The sequence below is a fragment of the Phasianus colchicus genome, chromosome 13 (assembly GCF_987193195.1).
Source record: "Phasianus colchicus chromosome 13, bPhaCol1.hap1.1, whole genome shotgun sequence".
NCBI classification, from domain to species: domain Eukaryota; kingdom Metazoa; phylum Chordata; class Aves; order Galliformes; family Phasianidae; genus Phasianus; species Phasianus colchicus.
The window spans coordinates 6,489,818-6,514,467 of record NC_143448.1 but is presented as its reverse complement, the minus strand read 5'-3'; the positions used below and the strand labels follow the sequence as shown (position 1 = coordinate 6,514,467).

The 24,650-nt window shown below is 40.4% G+C and overlaps 1 long non-coding RNA gene across 3 annotated transcripts in view; it reads left to right on the top strand.

Moving 5' to 3' along the window:
• Window positions 1–21,095, top strand: part of LOC116243740 (uncharacterized) — a 34,969-nt gene extending 13,874 nt beyond the window's left edge. The window contains exons 2-4 of one of the 3 annotated variants that reach the window (XR_016470892.1): window positions 2,427–2,516; window positions 14,785–14,923; window positions 20,861–21,095. This is a non-coding gene — a long non-coding RNA (uncharacterized LOC116243740). Of the gene's footprint in view, window positions 1–2,426; window positions 2,517–14,784; window positions 14,924–17,646; window positions 18,434–20,860 lie in introns of those variants that run through there. The other 2 variants (XR_004170044.2, XR_016470893.1) reach the window with 2 other exon arrangements.
• The last annotated feature ends 3,555 nt before the right edge of the window (window positions 21,096–24,650 follow it).

Here is a 24,650-nt window from a genome sequence, read left to right as displayed (position 1 = left end):
TCTGCTCTTCTTTTAAATACATCCTTTCTGAAATAATGATTATCATTTGCACTTTCATCTTAAGTTAAATAGCATATGGCTTTGGCTGATTAAAGCCCCCTCCTGGTATTAATCAGCATCTTAGTATCATGTTTCTAATGGAGGCAGCAGTTGCCCTGCTGATATTGTAAGCTTTTTAACAACATCTAAGTCTGTGGATCACTGCTGCTGGCAAGAAATAGCTTTGAGCCTCCTATGTATGAGAGTATTGCAATGATGTCACTTACAGGTGCAGTTTATATAAATTTCTACAACAGATTGTGTTTTAAATGTTTGCTGAAACTTAAATAATAACCTTAAATAATAATTACCTGTTTTTTTTAAAAGAAAATCAGAGAACTTTAGAGTATGGCAGTGTCTGGCAGGGGCTGGGAGAGGCCCAGTGCAGGAATGGGCTCCTGCAGAGGCTGAGCTTAGTTGGGCACCTCGTGGCAGAGGAACCAACATTAGCAGAGGAGTCAGGAAGCTTTGTTACTGGAGATTTTTCAGAAGGAAGGAGTATCTCAGGAAGCCTGCCAGGCCAGAGACTTTCAGCACCCCATGGCTACATGTGAAGAGGTTGTGAAGACCTGTTATCTTGTGTGTTGTAGTCAGAACTGAGTTTAGATTTACAGATACTTTCCCAGATCTGGTATCTGTGCCTTAGCACCTGGAAATACGGTTGGACGTCTCTTCCATTTGCTGTTTGATGTAGCTACCCTAAGGCTCTGCGGATGCACAAAATCCCACAACTCTCCATTCTTCTTCTGCCTGGGTTGTTGTATTAAAAAGAGCAGCTTTACAAAGAAATTCTAGCGAGGTAATGCTATGACAACTCCGTTGTTGCCACCTTCTCCTTCATTAGCTCCCAATTTTATCTCTTATAAAAGTAATGCCTCCTGCATGGTCATTCTCTGCCCTTTAGTGAATGGCTAACCTAATTATTAACCCGATGGTACATCCTCTCCCTTGGGAGCCTCTGGGCTCCTTGGGTCCCTGTTCACCACAGTCACGCTGGTTATTTAACATGTTTCACAAGAGCCTTGGATATTTTAGCTGATATGTTTTGTTTATCTTGCTTGTTTTTCTTGTAATATATCCCAATGCTGCTCGGTCCCACAGATTGTTCTAAATTTTGAGTCTTTGGCATGCATGTTTGAACTTTATTTTTTCCAATTCTAGGAAAATGTACAATTGTTTTACTGTCTCACGTATTTGACCATTCATTTTAGCCAGACTTTCAATTTACAGTCTACTCGGTCTCCATTTTGTTTTAGAACAACCTGGTTACTGGGTCTACTTCTTTTTCTGTCTCCCCGTTCTCTTGAAATGAAAATATCTTTACAATTTAAACATAATATTTGCCTTCCTGGTAATTGCTGACCCCCTATGCATTTAAGACTATGTCTCTGTTGCTGGGCAGGCCATAGGAATCATACTTATGCACTGAATACATAGTAAATTATGAAAACAATTCAATTTATTTTTCTTAGTCAGAATTGAAGATGTGAAGGCCATTTTGCTCCCCAGAAGAGCACCTCTTGGCAGCGGAATGTCTTTTTATTTAGTTGTTTGCCATCTGTAACTTGTTTCTGTTCTTTCTTTATTGGCTATTGATGAGGTCAAGATGGTGATCTGGCAGCTGCTGCTGACCACCTGTTTTTCAGCTCGTCAGCCCACATGGTTGCTCCAGTGTCACACACATCCTGCAGAACCTGTCTCCATCCAGGGGTTTGCTCATAACCCGCTTCCTCACAAGGCAAGGGAAGTCCCTTCTCCCACCACTCCTTCTCCCCGCCGTCAGCGTGCCTGAGGTCCCACAAAGAGGATGTTCCAAAACAACAGTTTTCAAAGGCTGTGCAAATTTCTGCCAGTCTTTCCATAAGCAACAAAAGAATCTGCTTCCTGTTTAAAAAGAACCACTGACATTGTGTTTCAGTTAGAAACCAACCACACATGCCTTTTTTGCAAAAATTCCTCTTTGATCATTACAGTGCCTTCATTTTTCTTTCCCACTAATTTGCCATTACTCAGTTAAAAGAGTAGAACATGGAGTTACCACTGGCCAGGAAGCGACTGCAGCTATTGCACCACGGAAGGGCATCCATCTGCATTTCAGAAATGGAAAATGGAGCCATGTTTCTCCCAGCTTTCTCAAAGAGAATGTTAGCAGTGGCATCACCACTCCATTTCTGGGAATTGTATATTTTCAAATGGTGAGAATTATGGTTTGAAGGCAGAAAACATCCCTGCCTTGCCTTTTGTTTTCCCTTCCTCCTCTTCATGAGGAAGTATTATTCTTAATGATTTCACAGTGACATTACAAGCTTACAAGGAATTACACACTGTGCTAGGTGCTGTAAGATCACCCAGGTGCATTTATTTCAGTGTAATGTCTTTGCTTACAGGACTGCTATTTGGCTGATGAGCTCCATGTAGAGCTGCTTCAACAGGGGAAGCAGAGCTGAAATGCTAGCAGCATGGAAGTTCTTGTCCAGGTACTTAGTAGCTCCTTTCTTTGGTGAATACAGAACAATCCATTCCTTGTATATATATATTTTTTTTGCTTGATAACAGGAATAAACTTGAAGAAGTAACTGCCAAATATTTGAAGAATATGTGTTTGCAGAGTGTTCCACCTTTAGGCCGGTCTGTGTTTATTTGGGCTGCCAACCTCCTGCACCTCTAAACACGTCTGCTGTAGCCTTCCTCCAGGTCCTCAAATGGCAGAGAAGTCTGCACATTTGCAGCAGTGCAATGCCATGGGTTTACTTTAAGCTACAGAGTCCACACAATACTAAGAATCTGCTCCTCAAATTTCTTTCAGATTCCTCATAACTTCTTCCGATTCACAAATGTTCAACTAATGCCCTACACAATGGTCCTGCCAGTCTTCATGCAGAGTCTGCATAGCTATAAATTGCATGACATGACAATTATCATGCGATTTGGGGGGTTGTGGGAGCTGTAAACATTATAGTAATCTGATTTAAATACTCAGTGCTCCAACAAATTAGGCATGAGTGAGTTGAGTTCTGCCTTGAATGCAAATGCAGTTTCATCCATCCCTAATAGCAATACCATAAAAGTACACAGAGAGAGCATGTGGCTCGCAAAGTATTTTTAAAAATGAAAATGTTGTATATATTAATGAACACAAAATAAAACCTAGGGAGAAACATAAATATACTTCGTGATGCTTATCTCAGGGATAATAGTTCAGATTTCTACTCCTGGAACAGCTAGCATTTCAAAAACATAATATTTGAATCACAGAGTTTGTTTTATTTATGTTAAACATTCCCCACATGTCCAAAATGTATCCCTTTGCTGTAGACCTGCATCTCTTGCATCCTACTTCCACCCTTCCCTTGTTGGATGCAGCTGCAGCATGGTGTGAGCCTTGCAGGGGCCCTGCACCCCAGAGGTGCTGTATGCTGGCTGCACGGTGTGTGTGTCTGCCTGTGCTTCTCCAGCTGCTGTTTGTCACCTGCAGTGCTCCGTGTGTAGGAGCTCTCATTGTGGGTGAGTAACCCCAAGCCTAGTTCAAAGACAGAACAAAAAGTCAGTCCGTTTGTCAGAAGCTGCCATTTCTAAGACAAGAGCCAGCAGATGGATGGGGACAGGCAGGGAATAAAGAGAAGCAATGACAGTATTGATCTATACGATGGTGCACTCTGCTGCACGTTGTGTTTGGTTGTCTCCCTCACAGTGTGTGAGGGCTGTGGAGAGGAGGGGGTACCTTCATGCAGCTGGCTTAGCTTTGTGCAGAGACAAACAGCTCGAAACCAAGGCTGTATGACAGGTAACATTCCCATTGGGGTTTAGAGATAAAAGTGCCTGCAGGTAGCTAGTAGAGCCTGTCTAAGAATGGGCAAGGAGCACAGGTTAACTTTTTAACATCTAAATGCTGCTGGTTCAGCATCATTAATTGTTGTGTGTTGTGATCTTGAAGATGAATACGGAGCCCATTCTGGAGCAGCATACTGCATGCACCCAGGGCTGCTTGTGAAATGCAGGCAGGGCTTCATTCTGTGCCTGGCAGCTGAACCCCTGGATCATGAGACACAACATGTATTGTCATCCTGATATAGGAAGGACATCATAATGAGCACATTACAGGTAAAAAATGGAACAGAGGAAAGCCCAGAGTACTACCTTAGAAAGAATGGAGCTGTCAACAGAAATCAGAGTAGTCCCTAAGTGGTGCATTTCTTTCCCATGCTCCATGCACATGCACACAGTTGTCATTTTCTGCACCTTTTACCATCACTTTTAAAACACACTAGCTATGGTGGGAAAAGGCTAGATGTGTAGCTGCCCATTTCCCCTTTCCAGCTGCAAAAACAGCAGCTGGAAGAGCACTCAGTCACCAAGCACTTCAGAGGTGATGTCAACAACTCGTGCTCCATGATGCAGCAGAGCACTTCAGAAGAGCTCAGGCACCACTCCACTTGTGAGACAGGGTACATCGCTTGTGTTCCATCCTGTCTGAGCTGAGCATCGTGCACCATTTTAGCTGCTGCCCTAAAACACTGGCAGCAACAGAAACTGAAGTGAATGAAGTATCAGGCCATTGCATATCACCTATAAGCAGAAACATTTGCAGTTATCAGTCAGCAGTTTATTGGCTAAGATTAACAACTGAGATAACTACAAATAAGTGGCTTTGCAGCCTTCTCTTCTAGCATGTCTTTTGCAATCAGTATGAATTATTACAGTGGGTTTCAAGAGGTACATAGAAAGTTCAGCTAACAAGCAAATAGATATAAAAGAAAAGGATAAAGGGAAAACCAATGTTAATGGCTTTTCCTTACCAAAGACAGCTGGAGTTCATAACTGTATCACTATTAGTCTGCACAGTGTCATTGTCAGTCTGAAGACAAAAAAATCAATGTGCTGTTTTCTTTTTCTTTCTTCCTTTTTTTTTTTTTTTGAAACTGAAGAATGCAAAAACTAGATTAGGATAGATTAGTTCAAATATCTGGTCTGATGGCAAATAACATTGGGATCAGAAAACTGAAAATGCTCTATGAACTCTGGCCAAAAATTCCACATTTACTAGAAATCCAGTAGTGCTGTTGATCTCTACTGGGATGATATGATCCTCAGTGCTGTCCTGACTGCTCACTTCTCTCAGGACGTGGAAAAGCTTTCAAAAGCGAAATCTGGAGAGATGGGCCCCATTTTAGCCAGAACATTTTGTGCTGTGAATACAGTTACTTTCATGATTTAGAGTCAGTGCTCAGTCAGAAAGACCTTACTTCGAAGCCAGTGTCCCTGTGTGACCCCAGAAGGAACTTGGCTGCTGAAGGTGTGGTGTGCCTTTGAATATGATGAAAATACAAATTCCCAATGGCTTGTCATTAAAAATCTCTTTTTCTAAATGAAGGGGCCTCTTGACCAGATGTCAGCAGGTCATTGTTAAATGTGGTATCACTGTTAATTACCTCTTGCTGCCCTACCCACTACTTGCTGTTTTTGCTGCCCTAAAGAGCTGCACACTGTCCACCCAAGAGCTGATACACACGACCTCAGAAAGAACTGTTCCACCAGTTCCTGAAATGCAGCCTTGCCAACTCTTGCAAACTGAATGCAAACCTCACAACTTCTTAGAAAAACTTTAGTTCCTTGAGTTCCTTTAAGTCTTAGTTTTCATACAAACATATAAGCACCTCATTTTATAAAAAATGGATATGGAGAAAAATTTAATTATATATATTTCTATAGAATGGGAAATATCAAGCACAAAAGAAAATGAAATGCATTTTATTTTTAGAATACAGCTGAGTTTTTAGACCTGGCAGGCACGTTTTAAATGTTTGTGTCTTGGCACAATGGAAGTGCAGTAGTTTTGAGATATTTGTACCCTGTTTCATGAGATATAGTGCTGTTTGAACCAACTGTCCTTAATATTTGAAGCGTTTGGTGGGTTGAAATTTCAAAAAGATAAACAATTCTTTTATTATTTATTTATTGGATAAATGATGTGGTGGGAATGCGTCATATTCCTTTTCTAAAAGTTAATTAAGAAATATCTGGTGGTCTGTAGAAATCTGATGCAATGAAGAAAGCAGACTTTTCAGTTCACTATTAACATACATACTTCTTCATGTCTGAAGATAAAATGCCTCCAAATATCAAAGGAGGGGAAAAAAAAAAAAAAAGATGAACTTTCTGTGTTTTTCCCACATGTGATAAAAGAGCCTGTAACTGACTGTGGAAGGGAAAGAAATGACAGGTCTGGGAAGGCCTTAGGAGAGATGTTCCCATGGCACTTAGCAGGTTTTCAGTATCCTTCCCAGAGGTTTCTTAACAAGACCTTGGGACTGGCCATCACTCTCATTTTGGATGCAACTTTGTCTTGGTTCCCAAGCTGGATGCTGCTGTCTGGTACTGAGTCTCACAAATTTCTCCACCTCATCAACTGGCAGTAGAATCAGCATTGCTTTTATTATGTGTGTTTTCTCACTTCTATTATGGATGAAAATTAAAAAAAAAAAAGAAAAAAAGAAAAATTAAAAAAAAGAGAAAAAGAAAGAAAGGCAGGAAGAAAAAGAAGCTTCTAAAACAACTAGTGCCACCTAGTGTTATACCAAACTCAGAAAATCTCACACAGGCTCTTCCCACTGGAAAAATCCTCTGTGGTAAATCCAATTTCCATTGATTTCAGCTGGCACCGACTTCCTCAGATGTTAATGTTACAGCTTACAGAAAAAGCTACATATTTTCCTTCACTAAATCCAGGATACCTGAGAATCTCTGTGTGTGTTTTGACATGATGGCAGATAATTTAATTATATTCTGCAATGTTATACCAGTGCAGATGGGGACATTTCTTGGCAGATTATGGTATGCAGCAGTGGTGTCAGAAGTGAGTAAATGTGTCTAACTGCTTCATCATGTACCTGCTTCAGAGAGCTGGCTCTCAACATTATAAGGCCTTTTAAAATGTATTTGCCACACTGAGATAAGTATCACCATTCATTAACATCTTTAGAACCATCATAAATGAGTATTTATACCCAATTTTCTTATGGTAGGAATTCTTAAACTAGAGCTTCGCACAAGGAATTTGTGATGCGGAGTTCTTTTCAGAATGATACAACTCCTATTGATCCTTAGTATTGAATAAAATCTGTTATGAGGCATACCAGAAGATATTAATTACACAGCATGGTGGTTGTGGCAATAATTCTGATTGAAATGAATTGCACCATTTATTTGCGTGAGGTCTGATACACCTTATTGCTGTGAAGTACACTTTCTGTGAGACAAAAGCTCAGTCAGAACAGCGTTATCACCACTTCTAATGGCTGGATGCTGAAAGCCAAGTAAGATTATCTCTGTCTGGTCTGAGGTTTTACTAGTAATGGAATCCACTGAGATTTCTGCAAATGCTTTGGGCTCAACTCGCGCCTGCTCTCTGAGGTCCTCAGCGCTCGCAGAAATTAAGTAATCCTACAAAAATTCCTGCCTTAACTTGGTGCATATTATTGAATACATTCTGTAGACTCTTAAAGCAAGGCAGAAAAAAATGACACTGACAGCACTTCCATGGATGCTTGATTCTTGGGAACTATGCCACAAAGTGTGTATGGTGTTTCAGTGTTAACTGTAGGGCTCCTGGAGTCCTCAAGTTTTGTCCATATTTCCTGCACTGGTATCAGCACACTTCTGAAATTGCTGTAGGAGGGTTTAGGAAATGAAAGGAAGGTGGGCACTAATAGTCAGTACTATAAAAGAGCAGGAATTGTCAGGAATACCGTGAGAATGTTCTGTTCTCAGAGCACTGGGAAGTAGTGGCCAACATGGCACTGACACGTTCTAGAGCAGGTTACGACTTCTTCATTTATGCAAAAGCTAGAGTAATTAAAATTGCAAAGGAACACCTGAATACCATCTTGCTGCAGTTCTAGTGATCACCAGCAGATAAGAGAAAACTTGGAACAGCAACCTGAGAGCAGCCTATGAAGTGTGAAGGGCAGAAAAATTGGAAGAGCTCCCAGCGCAGGAAAATGGTGAGCAGCTGAGGAACACTCCCTGAAGTTCAGCATGTGCTCAGTCTGCACTGGATTGGCACATTAGCACTGAGAGGTTAAAGGACTATCTTCTGCAAACACTTCATTCCCCGCGCTTTAAAGAAGTGAGGTACATTTTCTCTTACACAATGTCTTAGTCCATACTCTACGTAATATCCTGTTATTTCAGTGGTATTGTTCACAAGGATGTCATAACCTGACCCTATGTCTTAATCTTACATGGACTAATACAGACAAAGCGTGTGCAGTTGGAGGAGACTGATGCAGCTGAGGTTAATGCTGAATTTATTGCCTCATCATCTCTCCAAGCCTACAAGTAAAGAAGGAGCAATGAAGACATATCTGTTCTGTTTTTCTTAACTAAAAATAACATTTTTTTTTTTTTTCATCCTGAGGGTAGAGTTTGAGACAGTCTTGAAACATTTCAGAATTTACTGAACAAACATCTCCTTATTCTGCCATGCAAAACACCCACAAACAGTTTAACTCATTAATGGTTTACCTTGATTTACCTTGCCCTAGTCACATACAGAAACAGAGACTTAATGCATGAAATGGATGGGGCTTTGAGCAATCTGGTATAGTGGGAGGTGACCCTCCCTATAGCAGGGGTTGAAACTAGATGATCTTAAAGGTCCTTTCCAACACGAACCATTCTATGAAGAACACAAATAGAATTATTTTGCATCACTATTAGTAACCACCCACGACACTTGAACATGTGTTGTATGCTCAGTCATGTCATAGCACATAATTATATATCATATGTGATACTAGAAATCTCTGAGTGAATTTCAAGAGTCAGTAAGCCTGAGCATTAAAAACAGAAATCACGAGGCTTAAAATCAGGACAACTAGAAAGATCATATTGGATTATCCATTGCTTTCTTCTTCTATGGTTTCTGTTCTGCCTTGCAAACAGGAGGCATATGAATAAACTCTTGGTTGTTTCATTGAAAACTGAGAGCTATAAGCAAGGAACGGAAGCTTTAAATAAATAAAATAGGACTAGTGATGAACTATCTGGATATGGCAACCCTAAATCAAAGAAATCTGCTATTGTTCTATACAGTCATCTCTCACTTTTTGGTATTTCTTTAAAAAATGCCCAGATTGTGTTTTTCACATTCAAACCAGTACTGAATAGCAGGGAAGGAGCCATCAAATAATTTCCATTCTTTTCTGTGGTCAGTGATACAAAGGGAGACCAAACCATATTCTAGAAGTGACAGGTTCTCACTTGCTCTGTACTGCTGTGGTGATGGACATTCCACTGTTGAATAGTGGCACAGTGGAGCCCTGAGGGAACCTGTTGTGTTTCAGTCTCTTTCCCTGCTTTCAGAGTGCATTTTTCTCTCAAAAAGAGAAGAATTTAAAAGCCTCAAAGCAGATGGGATATTTTTGGAGGGCAGACCGACATGCATAGCATCTAGCTCGGACTGCAGGGTTTCGGTGCAGCCTGTGCCCTGCTGAATGTGAGGTTGGGGAGGCAGAAAGAGTCATGAAAGTACCTGGGAGAGCCTGCTTGGTCACATTTTCAGGGGCAGGGATTTCCCATTTCTGCAGCATTGAATTTGGAAGTGTCACTGCATCAGCGTTACTGTTGCTTTGTACGTTTCAGCTCAAGAGCATTCTTCAGAAAGCTCTCTTTTTAGTGTACGTCCTCAAATTTTGACCTGGCAGAAAAGATAAGGCAAAATAAACCACGTTTCTGCTTTTTTTTAGCAGTCACTTTCAGATTTTTGGCTAAAATCACACTTTCAACATTCAACTGCAGTACATCTATCTGGTTAGCAGAAGCAGAAGCCTTGAAGTTCTTCGAGCATTGGCACTAAGGGCTTTGGACAGGCCATTAAAAATGAACAGTATCCCCTTGAACGAACTTTTAATCTATATAGACTAACAAAGGAAAAATATTTTACAAATACCCCTTGTAACTTCTACTTCGTGATTTTATGTGTGAGCTTTATGATATCTACAGAAAGGTGAGAGGAGAAGTCGTCAATGGTGATATCTCACTCCTTGCAGCATGGCAGCAGGGAGAACTAATGCTTCTTGGCTGGGTGGTTCGAATGAGACGCCTCAGCCACAGTTCTCAAAAGGCCTATAAAAGAAATGTGGAGCTCCATGGCCATGGATTTTTGTACACAAAGGGTCTGGGCCCTTCACAGCCTGTGACACCATTTGTAATATTGAGTTGGACTTGTGTGTGACTATTGAAACCTGGTGGGGGGTCTTCCGATACGGTCCCTCTCCAAGTAGTTTCTTGTGTTTATTCTGTTTCCCCATCCCTCGTGTCTGCCTTCATGCTGATCTATTTTTCATGTGCCTGTTCAGGCCTATTCAAGTCTTTTTCTTCTTGTAGTGGTTGAATGATGAATTATCACAGAAAGTTTGCTTCTTATTATTCTATTGATTTCTATTAATTTATAGCAGGAGTTATTAGTGGCAACAGCATTCTAGATTGATTCAACAGAAAGCTATCAAACAGCCTCTAATGCAAAAGCTATATAAAAATGTGAGTCTGGCATTTCATTTTGTAAGCTTGCTTTTAACTTGAGAGCACAAGTAGTCTCATAGGCTGTCCATAGGAAGTAATGGAGGCTAAAACAACATACTGTTTAGCTAGCTATTAAAGATGGCATTAAGGTTTTTAGGATGCTTTGTTCTAGAGCAGCTCACCATTGTCAGGGATTTATTTGTAAGTTAGCAGACAACTACTGTGTTTTAGATGCTTTGTAGGGTAGAATAAAATCAGGGGACTCGATTCAGGCATTCATACAGAGAAATCCAGGCCCTGTGGAAGTTCATGGGAAATTTGTCATTAATTAAGATGGTCAGGATTTCACACATTATCTAAATACAAATGCCTGCAAGAAGATGGGAAGCAGACATAAATTTAGCGATGGCACTGAGGCCAGACACAATGATTTCCATGCTAGTAAAAACAGGAAGGTTGTAGAAATGTGTCTTGGTCTTGCTATTGCAGTAATGCTAATTAATGACAATGTAGTAGAGTGTAAAACTGGAATATGGGATCTTAGCTGGAGAATATGGGGTCTGCAGAGTTTTAGGCATTTCATAATCTGAACTAACAAACTATGGAAAAAGACTTTCGGCCTAAGTCACCACCCATACTGAAATAGTGAACTGTGATTAGTTACTTCTGCTTTTCTAAATTAGATGAAGTAAAGACAGGGGAATTAATGCAATTAGCAAAATGGACTAAAAATGGCTTCATATTATCTTCTCCAAATCACACAGATGCTTTGGGTAAAAATTGCTGTCTCTTAACGCAGCTCTTCTGGAGCTCAGAAGCTTCTGTTCAAAGATCATACATAAATTTCTACAATTTTGCAAAGTGAAGCTGCTTTCTAATATCTCAGAATCATTAAGATGTGGAGAAATAACAATACTAGTGAAAGCAAGTATCAGATCCTAGAAGATTAATAAAAAGTTCTATTATTTAACACTCTCAATTTAACAGGCCTGGATTGACCTTTCCTCCTTTCAGTTAAGAACAAAAAACCCAGAGCAAACAAAATAACAACCCCAGACACCTGCTTTTTTTGTGGTAGCTCACCTGTTTTTCTAATAGCTCACCTGAATCGTATCAGATGCTTTTTACTCAATGAAAATAAGAGTGCAATCAGTGGCTCTGTGTCAGTGTGCAGCAGCTGAGGATCTGGTCTGAAAAGCAATCAACATCCTCCTCCTTTCTGATGCATTCAGTGTTGAAAAGGTCTGTTCCTGCTTGAAGTGATTTTGTCAGCAAAGGAAATCTGTGAGTGCTGTTTTAAAGCAAAGTTAACTTTGGTTTTATGGCACAGATCAGCTCACTTTGATGCACCACCTACGTGTGCATTCATTTGGCTGAAGAATAAGTCAGTGAAAAAATACAAGTGCGTGCCAGCTATTCTCTCTCTCTCTATTTTTCACAGAGGAGGTTTTTCTTGGGGAAGCTTTCAGTATCAGACTCTTCTTCCTTCTCTCCTTGATAACTTAGTATATTTGGGACCTTCTGTGAGGGGTGGGCTCAGTTGCTATGCGTGCCTTCTGGTACACAGCTATGACAATGAATAGATTTACCTTTAGTGGTGCTGGAAATGTGAGTGCCCTGCTTCTCAGTGGAATGCAGAAGGCTTGCTTACAAGAGCACATTTTTAAACCCACAAGTCTGAGTGGGTTTGAAATGTGTGCAGCCAAGTACTCTTGGTCCGAAAGAAAACATGCATCTGGCAGGACTAAAATTCCTCCTTTAGAATTATGCTTTGGTGGGAGATGGGAGCATGCAGAACTTCATGCTATTATGGATCCTTTTTTTTCTCTTAGTATCTGCTTTTGTTTTTTTTTCCTTCCTCCCCACCCCCCATCAGTGACAGGTTGTGTTCAGTCCCTGTTCAGTTTTTGCTTCCTTTTTAGTCAGCTTTGACTGCTTATGTTTAAGGCATTGCATATAGCTCAGCAATCAACCTAATTTTAATGAATCAATTTAGCTCCAGCACCCTTTCCCTTACTAGCATATAATACAGTCACTCAACATTGTCTCTGTCATATTTCTTGTATGTTCTGTGGTTGCTTACTTACTGCAGACAGGTGAACACTGTATCTCTGATTGCTTCTTGCAAAGCTTAAGCATGTGCCTTGTCACTGCACTGGAGGTCAAAGCTGTCAGCCCTGTTAGATTTATTTCCCCTACTAAAAGGAAATACGTCTTGGGTGATAAGAGTTCCGGTCCTGAACTCAAAGACAAAACGTTACTGGGGCATCAGACTTTCAGATGTTGTTCTACTCAGAGCTTGAAAAAACAAACAAAAAACATTATATGTATATAGTTACTCAACTTTGTATTAGTGAATATTTCCTTCCACCACCCATTCACATTCATTCTTCACATTCAGCTTCAGGTGTGTTCATTTTCCATGGTTTGGAAGACCTGTAGTACTGCCTGCAAATTTGAAGCATTACTTCATTATCTCTCGGGATTAATATGTGATTTTACCCCCAGAAATACTTTTGAAAGGTCTGTTTTTCCCATGGTCACTCCTGTGTATGCCCTTAATTTTAGTCATGACTAATCTTAACAAGTTGGATGATATTGCTATGAAATTTCTTTCCCAGCTGATTTGGAAAATCAGAGCTTTTTAACTGTAACAGTTTAAGTGACTTGTTCAAAGAGATAGAACACAGCTGCAGTTGTGTAAAGTGACACGTTCTCAAGCTTAAAATGTTAGTGCACATTGCTGGAGACAGCTTGGAATTGGTTAAAACAAAAAAGTGAATGGTTTCTGTATTTAAAATACCAGGTTTGTATGGACTGATTTCTCCTCTAGTTCTTAGCAATCTGTTCTTTACTGAAATTTGTAACTAAAATTGAAAAAAATTCTATTTAATCTGCTTGTAGTTTAGTGTGCCTGAAGCTGGAGCTCTGACTTGAGCCAGAACTTAAGAGATTTTAAAGCTATAATTGGTAAGGTTGGGTCTTGGTCTTAATTGTATCAAAACCTATGTATGCCTGGTTGGATTTGAAGGCCTGGTTTACCTTCAGCTTCTCACTGGAGTTGTGCTTTTGGATATAAATTATCCTGTGGATGGATTATATTTCTAGTTATTTTCAGGAGGGCGGTAAGGTTGAAGTGAAACCAGTATTTATTGCTTTTTCAAGTAGGGGGGAACAGGGACATGATTTAGCAGAGGGTTGTTAGGGTAGTTTGGTTAGGTTGTGATTGGACTTAATGATCTTTAAGGTCTTTTCCAACCTGAGTAATTCTGTGATTCTAAGGAGGTAACTGACCAAGACAAGAATGAGCCATTTCATTGTGCTTCCTGACTGCCTTCCTTGTATCAGACTGGCCTGCCTTTTGGTTTCCTCCTCTTCTCTATAGGCATAAGCTAAGGAGGTCTTCTTGCTCATCTCTTCCATCATTTTATGGAACACAGTTATCTCAAAATGTTATATTGTGCTATCTAGTTCTTGTCTTTCCAGGGGCTGATGTAAGGCTGCTTCACCTCCTGAAAACATACTTTGGTTGTACTTCCAGTCACCTTACAGCTCATAGCTGTGAGCATCCCAACCAGCAGGGCCAAGCAAACATCACTCCTTAAAGCACAACACCTAAGCTAATCCTGTGTTTGATGTTATATATATGGCTTATAAAAACTAAATTTACTGCTTTTTCTCCTTCCCATATGCTACAAACTGAAGCTAAAGTAAGTCCTCTTGCACCTTTGAAAAGTTCAGCCCTGCCTCTGAAGCCTTCTGCTTACCATGGAAATGTCCTCCAGAGCACTTTGAGATGGCAAGACAGCAGTGCATGGGGTGCTGCCATCGAGCCAGGAGCACCAGGTGTTAAGCTGTACTCCATGAGAATTTAAAGCAGCATCTGCTGTGACTTGAGCTCTGCTCCTGTTCTGAGGGCACAGGGAGTTCCTGGCCTGGCCATGACGTAGGATGTCCAGGCAGCTGGATCCTGCATAGCTCTGATGGCGTGGCACACCAGCGCTTTCTGTATGCAATCACACCTTCCTTCACTGTGTGGCATTTAATATCTCTTACCACTTATATCCGTTGTGCTCTGATATCATGACGTTTTTGTGACTTCCTTTTCTTCTGCCCCCTTTGCTCCATGCCCCGCTTTTCATAAGAGCAAATTCCTCCCCTCCCTCTCTGGTTCCTTTTTCCATTTCATTTTTGTATAATTTGCTTCTTCTATTTTCTTTGCAGTACCTGCGGCAGCTGCTCTGCAGGTCCCCTGCTGTGCAAATCGCCCTTCACAGAGGAAGATCTTCCTGTCAGTGACTGACGAGAGGTGCCAGGAGCAGGCTAGGAGACTTTTAAAACCCATAACTTGGCAAATCAGCAGGTACCTGTGTGCAGTTCTGGATCCGCCCCTAGCATTAGTTCCTATCTTGTATCAAAGGGTTTTTAGGATGATGTGGCCCACAGGCAGAGTTTCAGGTTAAAAGGAACACTCTCATAGTGTTTGGCTGCATCACTCTACTCATTTTTTTTGTTTTAAATATAATGACACCAGCTGTTTGCTGGTGGGGGTGGGGGGTTAAACAGGAACTGTTTACAACAGACTAAACAAGGAGAAAATGCTCCTTGTATTTACTGCACAGATCCTGTTTTTCTTCTTCAAAGAAGTAAAGATACCTTCCATATTTTCTAAGGCTTAAAATGTTGAAGAGACTAAGGTACATCAAAGTCTGAAGGGAAAGAGGGATGGACCAGCTGTAAGTGCCAGTTTCTCTAGGGGAAGATGAAGAATTTTTGTGGGCTGGGAATGCTGCAGACAGTCCTCCTCTCCTTGACATACAGGAGAAGGAAAAAGCTCTGAAGGAGGTGCTAAGTGAAAAAGCCAGTCCTAAGTGAAAACACTTTACACAAGAAGGTATAGCTTTCAGGTAAAACACCACTTGAATTAAATGCAGAATAAAGAGCATGAATAAAGGGTACAGAATTTGGTGCTCTGTGATCATTTGATCTCAGTGGCTTAAACCTCTGCATGCTTCATACTTGCAAACCAGCTGTAAAATGTGGGAAATACAAGTAGCCATGGTCTGACATTTCCCCATCTGTTCCCAATATTTAATAATTTGCTCTCTTCTCTGAGCATATTAAATTTGTTTATAAATTTAAAAAATATGTTCTATTTTATATAATGAGCTTAAAGCTATACTGGCCTTTATGCTCTAAATTGCTCAAAGCACCTTACTTTGCCACATGTGCAGGGTATTAATTTTTCAGGAGGAATTGGTGTTTAAGGTCTAGATGGACAAGAAGCACTTCTTAGCACACCTAGCTTTTGCCTTGCTGTTCTGAGTGTCTCTTTCTGCAGCTTCTATACGGTAAGTTTTGTTTTCAGAGGCTTCGGTTCTTTTTGTCTAGCTATGGGATGATGGAGAGTAAGAACCAAACCTTCTCACAGCTGACACTAATGTTTTACTCACTGTAAAATAAAAAATCATCCCTATGAAAAGCTTGCTGAGAACTGTTGTTGCTGTGTTAAATCAGTAATAATTTTCTGTTGAGCCGAACGATGCTAAGCACAGCTAAATGGCACTTTAGTTGAGAAAGGCTTGTGAACGGTTTTAGGGGAGGATTTTTTTTCATGCATGAGATCAGCATAGGCAAAAACATACTGAACCTACGTGTCCATGTACCCCAAAATCACAGTATCTTCAGTTTTGCAGATAGTACCCCATTTTAGCAAACTCTGCTCACGAGCATTATGTGAGTGGGAGATGGTTGTAAGTGCACACTGCGTGTCCCAGAATGCTACCCCAAGATGAAAAGGAAATGTTGACCTAAAAATCCTTCCGGCCCCTGTGCTTCATAACTTAAGTCTCTGTAGCACACTCAAAAAAATTATTTGTTCTGTAATGATTATTTTGAAGATTATTTGGGCAGATGGTACGGAGATGTAGGATCTAATTTCTGCCAGACTTAAAATGTGGCCATTCAGCCACCTTCAGACTGCCTGTGTGAGGAGAATGAAAACAGCTCTGGAAAGCTCCCACTCTCCCTATAAACTGTGAACAATTTCTGAGCAAACCTGTGAAATTTTTTGTTTTCTTTTGACAAAGAAAAGTCAGTGTTGTTCTTAGAGCTGTCTAAAATATTTTGACATGGAGCTGCAGTATTCTTTTTGCTTAAAAATTTCATTTTCAATTGAAAATCCCTGCAGTTTGAGAGGAAGTGGGAAGTTTCTGCTCATATTTTTTGAAGAAACGAGTAATGATTTTCTTGCTGAAAACAAGCAAAGATGAACATAACCTTTTTGATTGACAGTGCAGTTTGAGAAAGCCATTCCAGATTTCCCTCCAGCATTCTACAGTATCTAAGATGTGTGCATCTTACGTTGTTCTTTTCCTTTATTTTCTTATTTTTTCCTTTTGTTTACTTTGGGTATTCCTATAGCTGCCCTCATTTTTTTTTTTTCATTTGCACTTCATTTGATAAATTTCAATTCTATGTCAGTACTTTTAAAGAATTCTTCTGAATTCCTCCCTGCTTCCCTCATCATTTTAAACCCCTCTAGATTTGACTCCTTTCCTTTCCTCTTCTCTTTATCCTCTCTTTCTTTCATTTCTTCTTTCATCTCTTTTTTTGCATAATCTCCCTTTTGAAGAATTCTGTTGCAGTTCCTCGTGTGCTTTTCTTTCCCAGTGGAAGGCAGATAGTCAAGGTAACCAGGAGACTGCTGCTCTCATGGCAGTTTCCCAGGGAAAATGCTCCCTTGGGGCAGAGCACTGATAGATAGGAACAGGACCAGCAAAGGGCTGGCTGCAGGTTATCCTGCACGCAGCACAGAAGTGATCTTGGCTTGCAGATATTGAAGGTTTCTTTCTTTTTGCAGAAATGAAGTTTTTCTGTATTTCTGAATATTGTATCCCATAGCTAAGAGTATTACCAAAATGTGGAAGGGCTGTAAGTCAGGGGACAAGCACACAGTCAGCTGCTGGACATCAGAAAGCACTCTGCTGTCTGAGTGCATGATTTTAGCAATGCATTTCAGTAGCCTCCTCTCTTCATTCTCTGAAGAACACTATTCTTATCGCCCTTCCCTTTCTTAATTTGCAGATTCTTCCCTAGTGCATGTCTGGCAGTCAGTTTTGCTGTGTAGCTGTGAAAATCAGACATGCATTTTCATCAGACAGTGTCAAGGCTCTCTGGATATGCCCTGGAAAGCTTTGACAAATGAAGCAGAGCTAAATACCAAGTGAAAACTTGTGTCTTCTGAGGTGGCCTAAAAGGGAATCAGCATTTCCTCCACCATCTTCCAGTTTGACGAAAAGACCTCTTAAAAAAAAAAAAAAAAAAAAAAGTATTTCAACAGTTTAAAGTCTTTGGAAACTACAAATGTCGAAGTCGTTGCTAACTCCTTTACAAGCAGTCACCTTCAGAATCTCTGAGAAATCCCTCTCCTCTGGAGCTGGTTGGATCAGCTTGTGCTGCTGGAACTCTGATGTGAGTCTCCAGCTCTTCTGGCAGGTTGATGTGAAACTGATCCTTAGCTTTGAGATTTGTAAAAAATAAAAATAAAAAAAAAAAGGCACAAAATGTGCCCCACTGTTCTGGAGACCATGCTGATTCTTCAGTAAAATGCATGAAATGGACAGTTTGCACGTGAGAACATAAAAGATTTGTTTAGAACATAAAGATTGCTGTTTCTCTGTAGGTATTTTGCACAAAGGAAAGCTGCAAGGGTAGCATTTGTGAGATGGAAATAATGAGCACAGAACCATGCATCTTCCCCAGCTGATAAGTCATCCAGTGAATATGATCATGAAGTGAATTGAATTCAAACATGGGTTTATGGTGATGCTAATTAGCACACTGTTTTGTTTTTTTTTTCTCACAAGGTAACAGTAATCCAGACAGAATCAAAACCAAAACCAGCTTCTGTTGTTGTGTTTTTTGTTTTGTTTTGGTTTTTTTTTTGGTGGTTAAACTTGTAATTATATTTGTCTTATTACAAATTGTGCTATTTAATGAAAAGAATGTAACCTTAGGAGTTTGTGTGGTTGTGACTTTGGAGGTACAGGCCAAAATTAGGGCTGGTGTTGGCTGGTGTTCATTTGGCTCAGCCCAATGAGGGTAATGAGACAGAAGCTGCCCTGGGGGGTCTGTCTGTTCCTGCATCTCCCCTAGGCTACATCCCTGGCTTAATCCCTCCCCTATCCAGCCTGGAAACTCATTTTCTTCTTCTTCTTTAGGATTCTGTAGACCCTTCATATTTAATATTAGTATAAAAGGGGAAATAGAGCCCCGGGAGAAAGATCAGAGTTTTCTCTTCTGTTGAGGCATCAGAGTCATTCTTCCCTTAATGAAGAGGAACAGCAGGATGGATAAAAATCAATGACTTAAAAAAAAATAAATTGGATTTTTAATTCAGGCTTAAAAAAAATCTTTCTTGAGTAAAACCATTTAAAATTAAGTTTTAAACCTACATTAAGTCCAATTTATTCTGATGTGTTTAATCATTCAACATTTAAAGAAAAAATCAAAAAAACGTGGTGTGCTCTCAGAGTTTTCATGTTGGGCTGCTGAATCACCACTCGTTAGTGGCGCAGAGAAAATAGCTCTGTAGATTCCACTTATTTACTTGATTTCATTTGGTGACTAAAGTCAGCAAAAGGAAAATCTGGGGTTATTGTCTATACTGTGTACTCTGCCCTTATTTTCCTAAAATACAGCAATATAAAACTTTTTCCTTAGAATACAATTCATGTATTTTGCTACAAATCACTTCCGATCTGAACCACACAAAGCAAAGTGCCTCTTTTTCTCTATCATCTGGTTAGAAATGAGGTGTAAGGTAAGACCTACTAGTTGTAAAATATTGAGTGATATAATAGAACTATTACAAGACCCTTTTTTATTTGACTGATTAAAATAATGTCAAACATACTTTGATAACTTTGTCTTCTGCTTGAGAACACCTGCAATTATTTGTGTGCGTTCTAAATATCGATCATATTTTTGCAGATTTTTTCCCCACATTCTTGGGTTACTTTGATAAACACGTATAGTTACAAAACTATACATACAGACATAGTACAGCTGTCTTTGGTCATAAATCAACAAGTATCAGTAGCTATCAGCCTGGGATAATCAGCTTCTCTTCAGAAAAGTAACTGAGAAATATTAATGCAAAACAAATCAAGAATAAAGCAAGGTTCTCTGCGTGCAGACTTAAAGGTGGCAATTCTCTCTCAGCCTGTTCTGCTCTGAGCCTTCAGAGAACTTGGTGGGAAACCCACTGGTGTAGCTCAACAGGATTTAATGTTGAATTGACCAGATGTGATAGCACAGGTGTCACAGAAAATTACAGTGCCGCTGCCTTTTGGCATGCCAGCATCTGCCTTGCCACACAAGGGCATGTTCCCCAGGGTCTGCACGGAGGTGGCAAAGGCATGGGTGTGCTTTGGGTGCAGGAGGCTGCATGGGAAAGGAGTCTGCTGCTTGATCTGCACACAGCTTTGAGTTTGCTGTTCAGCTCAAAGAACTGAGACTGCCTTTTCTACCTCAGCGAGATACTGATCTATTTCCATTTGGCCATTATCTGGGTTAGAGGAAATGTATGCAAGCAGCCCCTGCTGATCTGATACCGGTCAGCGAATCTACAGAAGCAGGCTAGAAACAGTAACTGGGGGAGAAACTTGCTTAGAAGGTTTGTAGGACGAATTAAAGTCCTGCTGCTGTTTTAGGACTGGTCTCCACACACAGCCTTCATTTGATACTGTATATTTATTGCAGTTGCTTTCAGTGTGAGGGGATGGAAGCACATCCCTGCTTCTGGGGTCTGAGGGCGCAGGGCTAACTGCCCGCAGTCACTGCAAGGAGGGGCCTGGTGCTGGCAAGCACCATTCACTGCGAGCCTGAAACGTGTTTTGTTCTGTGAGATCCTGAAAAGTGATGTAAACTGTCATTCAGCGCTGGAGGGTAAGGGCCTAATCTGGGTTTGGTTTCTGGTTTTAGTACCCCTGTTACCTTTTCAGCACGTGTGATGGTGGCAGAGAGCAAATAGCATCGCACAGAGCACTGAAGCTCCATGTTTTTATATGCAGCTTCAGGGCGCAGTTGTTGCAGGATTTACCCCAACACAGGTTATTCTTGGGAGTAATTTTTTTACTTACTCATCGTTATCCTGCTTTGTTTCATTCCTAAAAGCTTTTTCCCCCCTCCTCCCTCACTCCCATCCCCCTGTTGTCTTTGTGCCTGGTATTTTTCCACACTTTATTTCCTAAAAGACTAGCAGGTTTGACGACGCATTGTGATTTCTTTTCTACAGGGCTTTATGAAGGAAGCTGGAGGCAGTTCTCATTAGTCTCACTGACATCTTTTATCACTTATCAGAGGAACAAGCAAACGGAGAGCAATTCCTTTGATCATGGCAAAAGTAGAAAGAGTATTAAAAACCCTATGAAGATTCACTAAGTAGAAAGTGGAAAAGACAGTCTGTGGCATGTTTCAAAGAAGTAACATGATTTAAAGTTGCCAGATTTGCTTGTATATATTAAAGAATTGTTAATGATGCTACATTTTACATGCATCCTAGGGTTTTTTTGTTTTTGTTTTTTTTTGTTTGAGAAAGAGGCGAAGGAGTTCTTAAGTAGAATGATCAGTTGGAACATATCTCTAAAGGGTGAACTACGACAGAAAGGAATTCTGTGATTCAATGAAAATTGTTGAAAATAAAAATAAGGTTGTATGGTAGCACAATGGGTCAGAAAGAAAAAAAAACACCCAACTCCACTCTCATGGGAGAAGGTTGAAAAATCTTAAGAATTCCCTTTCTTTTGGAGGCATTCTGTGGTGAATCAATGTGCTGTTTGTGAAGGCTGCATAGGGGCAGCAGTTCTTGCAATTATTCTCATGTACCTGACTGCTTAACTCTGACCTCAGTCTGTCATTCCTTCTTTGTTCTATGGGAAAATCAGGTTTTTCTGAGTATTGCCTCACCTAGCATGTTGCCCTCATTGTGTGTCTTCCATTTTAGCAACAGGGCAGTGAGAAATGACAAAGAATACATTCCTCCCCACAGCTATTGAGCGTTCTGCAGTCTAGAGCCACCAGTGTTTTTCTGCATGGCTGGAGCTCAGTTAACCCACTGCTTATACGTACCTTTCTGACTTCTGCATGTGAGCAGCTCCTATCTCAAAGCATCAGATACGAATTGCTTTTGAATGCCCTTGTCTTAAGCAGTAAAAATACAAAGACTGCAACTATTTAACCATTTTCTTCCAGCATAGACACTCTGTCATCCTTGCCCCTGCAGTGTTCTTTACTGTCACAGCTAATATTTAACTATGTTGAATTTGATTCTGATATGATGCAATGTAGTACATTTCTATAGCACCTTTTATGCAAGCATCCCCAGAGCACTTTCTGATCAAGCTAAAATTAGCCTTGAACTGCATACAAATTCCTAAAAGATGCATTTGAAATAAACTGGTAAATAGGAGGTGGAAATATATGTATTCAGTTCAATGTTAAAACAGGCAAAGGGATGTGAGAGTAACAGAGGAGAAACTGATGTAGTATTTTCCTCCATAACAGTCTTAGAACAGGATGCTCTGAGCAGTGCAATGTGCTGCTCACAATACTGACCAGAATGAGCTGTGACTGCTGTGAGTGACCTGGAGGTGGCAGGTGAAATAACATATAGCTGGGTTATCAGCTCTCCATGTGTGTACATGCTGTTCTAACACTTCTTTCTGATAAGCAAACAAGAAAGCCACACAATTCCTTGTGATACCTGGCCTCAGTCGTATACTAGGAAGACAGTGGGAGGAATAGAGAAATAGTTTTGAGAAACCCAAATAGTGGATCCAAGATGACTTTTTTTTTTTGTGCCAGATCAAAGGCTTTGGAGATAGAGCAAACACTGTGGTATTTCAACACTGTAAAAAAAAAAAAAAAAAAAAAAAAAAAAAAAAAAAAAAAAAAAAAAAAAATTAAAAAAAATAGTTGCCAGAAGTTGTTAGAGTTGTTAGGATAGACAGGTGATGTGCTGAGGAAGAAGGCTGAGTTAGATCCTTCCCCACATCTTATGATCTTAATGAGAAGCAGACTGACATATCATCTTTCTCATTGTTATAAGACTTTCTTCTAATCTTTTTTTTCTTCTAAAAAAAAAAAAAAGTTGAAGGTAGCAGATTGGTCACCGCTTTCTCCTTTATGGAAGAAAACTGCAGAGCCTGGCAATGTGTTAAGCCTACTAGAGGAAATTAGATTTTTGGATTTCACGTGCTTTTTTGAGATCAAGAATTTTGCTGAAATAGGAAGACAAAATACGGAGAGAGTGTACGTTCAAGCTACAGCAGTCGTTAAATAAATCCCAGCTGAGTTTGGGGAAACATAGGCAAATTAGGAAGTTAAGATGTCTCTGGAGCCTGTGCTGCAACAGCCAAACCTTTGCAGTGAGGTGAGTTACATTTCTCTTGGAGGAGTGGTGAGGTCTGTTGAACTGTGTGGTAACGTTGTGAAAGGGATGCCAATGGCAGCTATAAACACATCCAGCAGAAAGACAACCTCTGGGCTGATGCAGAAATAGGCTGACAAGGTCTTCCATGTGCTTCCTCTCACTGTGATTAGATGTCCTTTGTTTTGGCATTTCCTCTGTTTGGTTGTTTTTTCTGCTGTATTTACTGCTCACTCATGTTCTCTGTTGTTAGTGTCAGTGGCATGCTACAGGGTGGGAGCAATAGGGAAAACACACTGAGATCAGATGAAGGATCCTTATCTGCCTCTCAGCGTAGGCATTTGAAGGGCTTGGGGTGGTGGCAGCAGATGGAGGCTGTTTGAGAGCGCATCGTTTTCACAAAGGGACATGAATTACTTTCCTATACAGGAGATTTATTTGGCAAATTAGGTCAGCTATCATTACATTACCTCACAGCATGTCAAATCATAATTTTAAATAGATTTAAAATATAATATTTAAAATACATTCTGAGGTTACAGTACAAATCGAGCTCCTTACGGTTGCTATGTGGACCAGTCAGATGCACAGGGAGTGTATTAATTGAGGAACAAGTCAGTAGGGTTCACTGCTGCTTGTGAAGACTACATAATTTATACCACTGTTTGTTTACTGGTAAACAAGTGTCCTCTGTGATAACTCCTCAAGATAAAAAGAAATGTAAGCGCGTAAACCAAATCCCCTTCTTCTTCCTGTCAGTCTCTCTGAATTAATGTTTTACCTTACAAATCCTCATGACCCTTTGTTCTCCAGAGAAGATTAAATGAATATAAACTTATGTTCTTCCTTTACCAAAGTTTGCCAATGTCAATTCTGAGGATGAGGCCATCTGTTATGTGACTGAGCTCCACTCCTTGTCCACCCATTTGTTTGCTTCCTCCCACATCTCTCTTCTCTCTTTGTCTTTCCTAAATAACATACTTCTCTTCCTGGCTCTGCTTTCTTTGAATCTCTTCTTTTGATCATCACAATTTAGTTTCATGGCAGACTTCATAATCTCATGGGCACCAGAGCCCTCTGCCAAGGTTTATGCAGATTTAAAGCCTGGATTAATCTAGCCTGGTATTTATATAAAATGTTCTGAACATGGCAAGCACTATAAAAGCACTGTATATTATTACTGAGTCCATGGAAATCCCCCCTGCTAACTCAGCACATATTAAGCTGCTGTTCCTGGAGGTAAGGTGATGTGACAGAAACAGCCAAATCTACATCTCATCTTTGGAGACTGCATCTTTTTTCTCTCTGTCTTTTTTTTTCCTTCCAGGATTTCTGGAAGAAGCTGAATAGATGAGAGGGAAGACCCCCCTCAAAGATTTCACCTCCTTAGAGTATTATTCCACAGATTTCAGCATAGCCTCCCTGCCTTTTATTGCTGCTACACTGCCCAACTCCCTCACACTGTTTCCTAAGCACTTTTGAAAGCGGTAGTCTTGGAAGAAACCTTTCTGGGGAAATAAAACCTTGATGCAGGGGGGCTGCTTTCAAACTCTGGTCCAGCATCTATGCTGGGGAAAGCAGCCTCTAGATCCCAGCCATCCCAGCAACCTGAAAGATCCCAGCACAACATGGGGAGCTGTAGGCCTATAGACAGGAG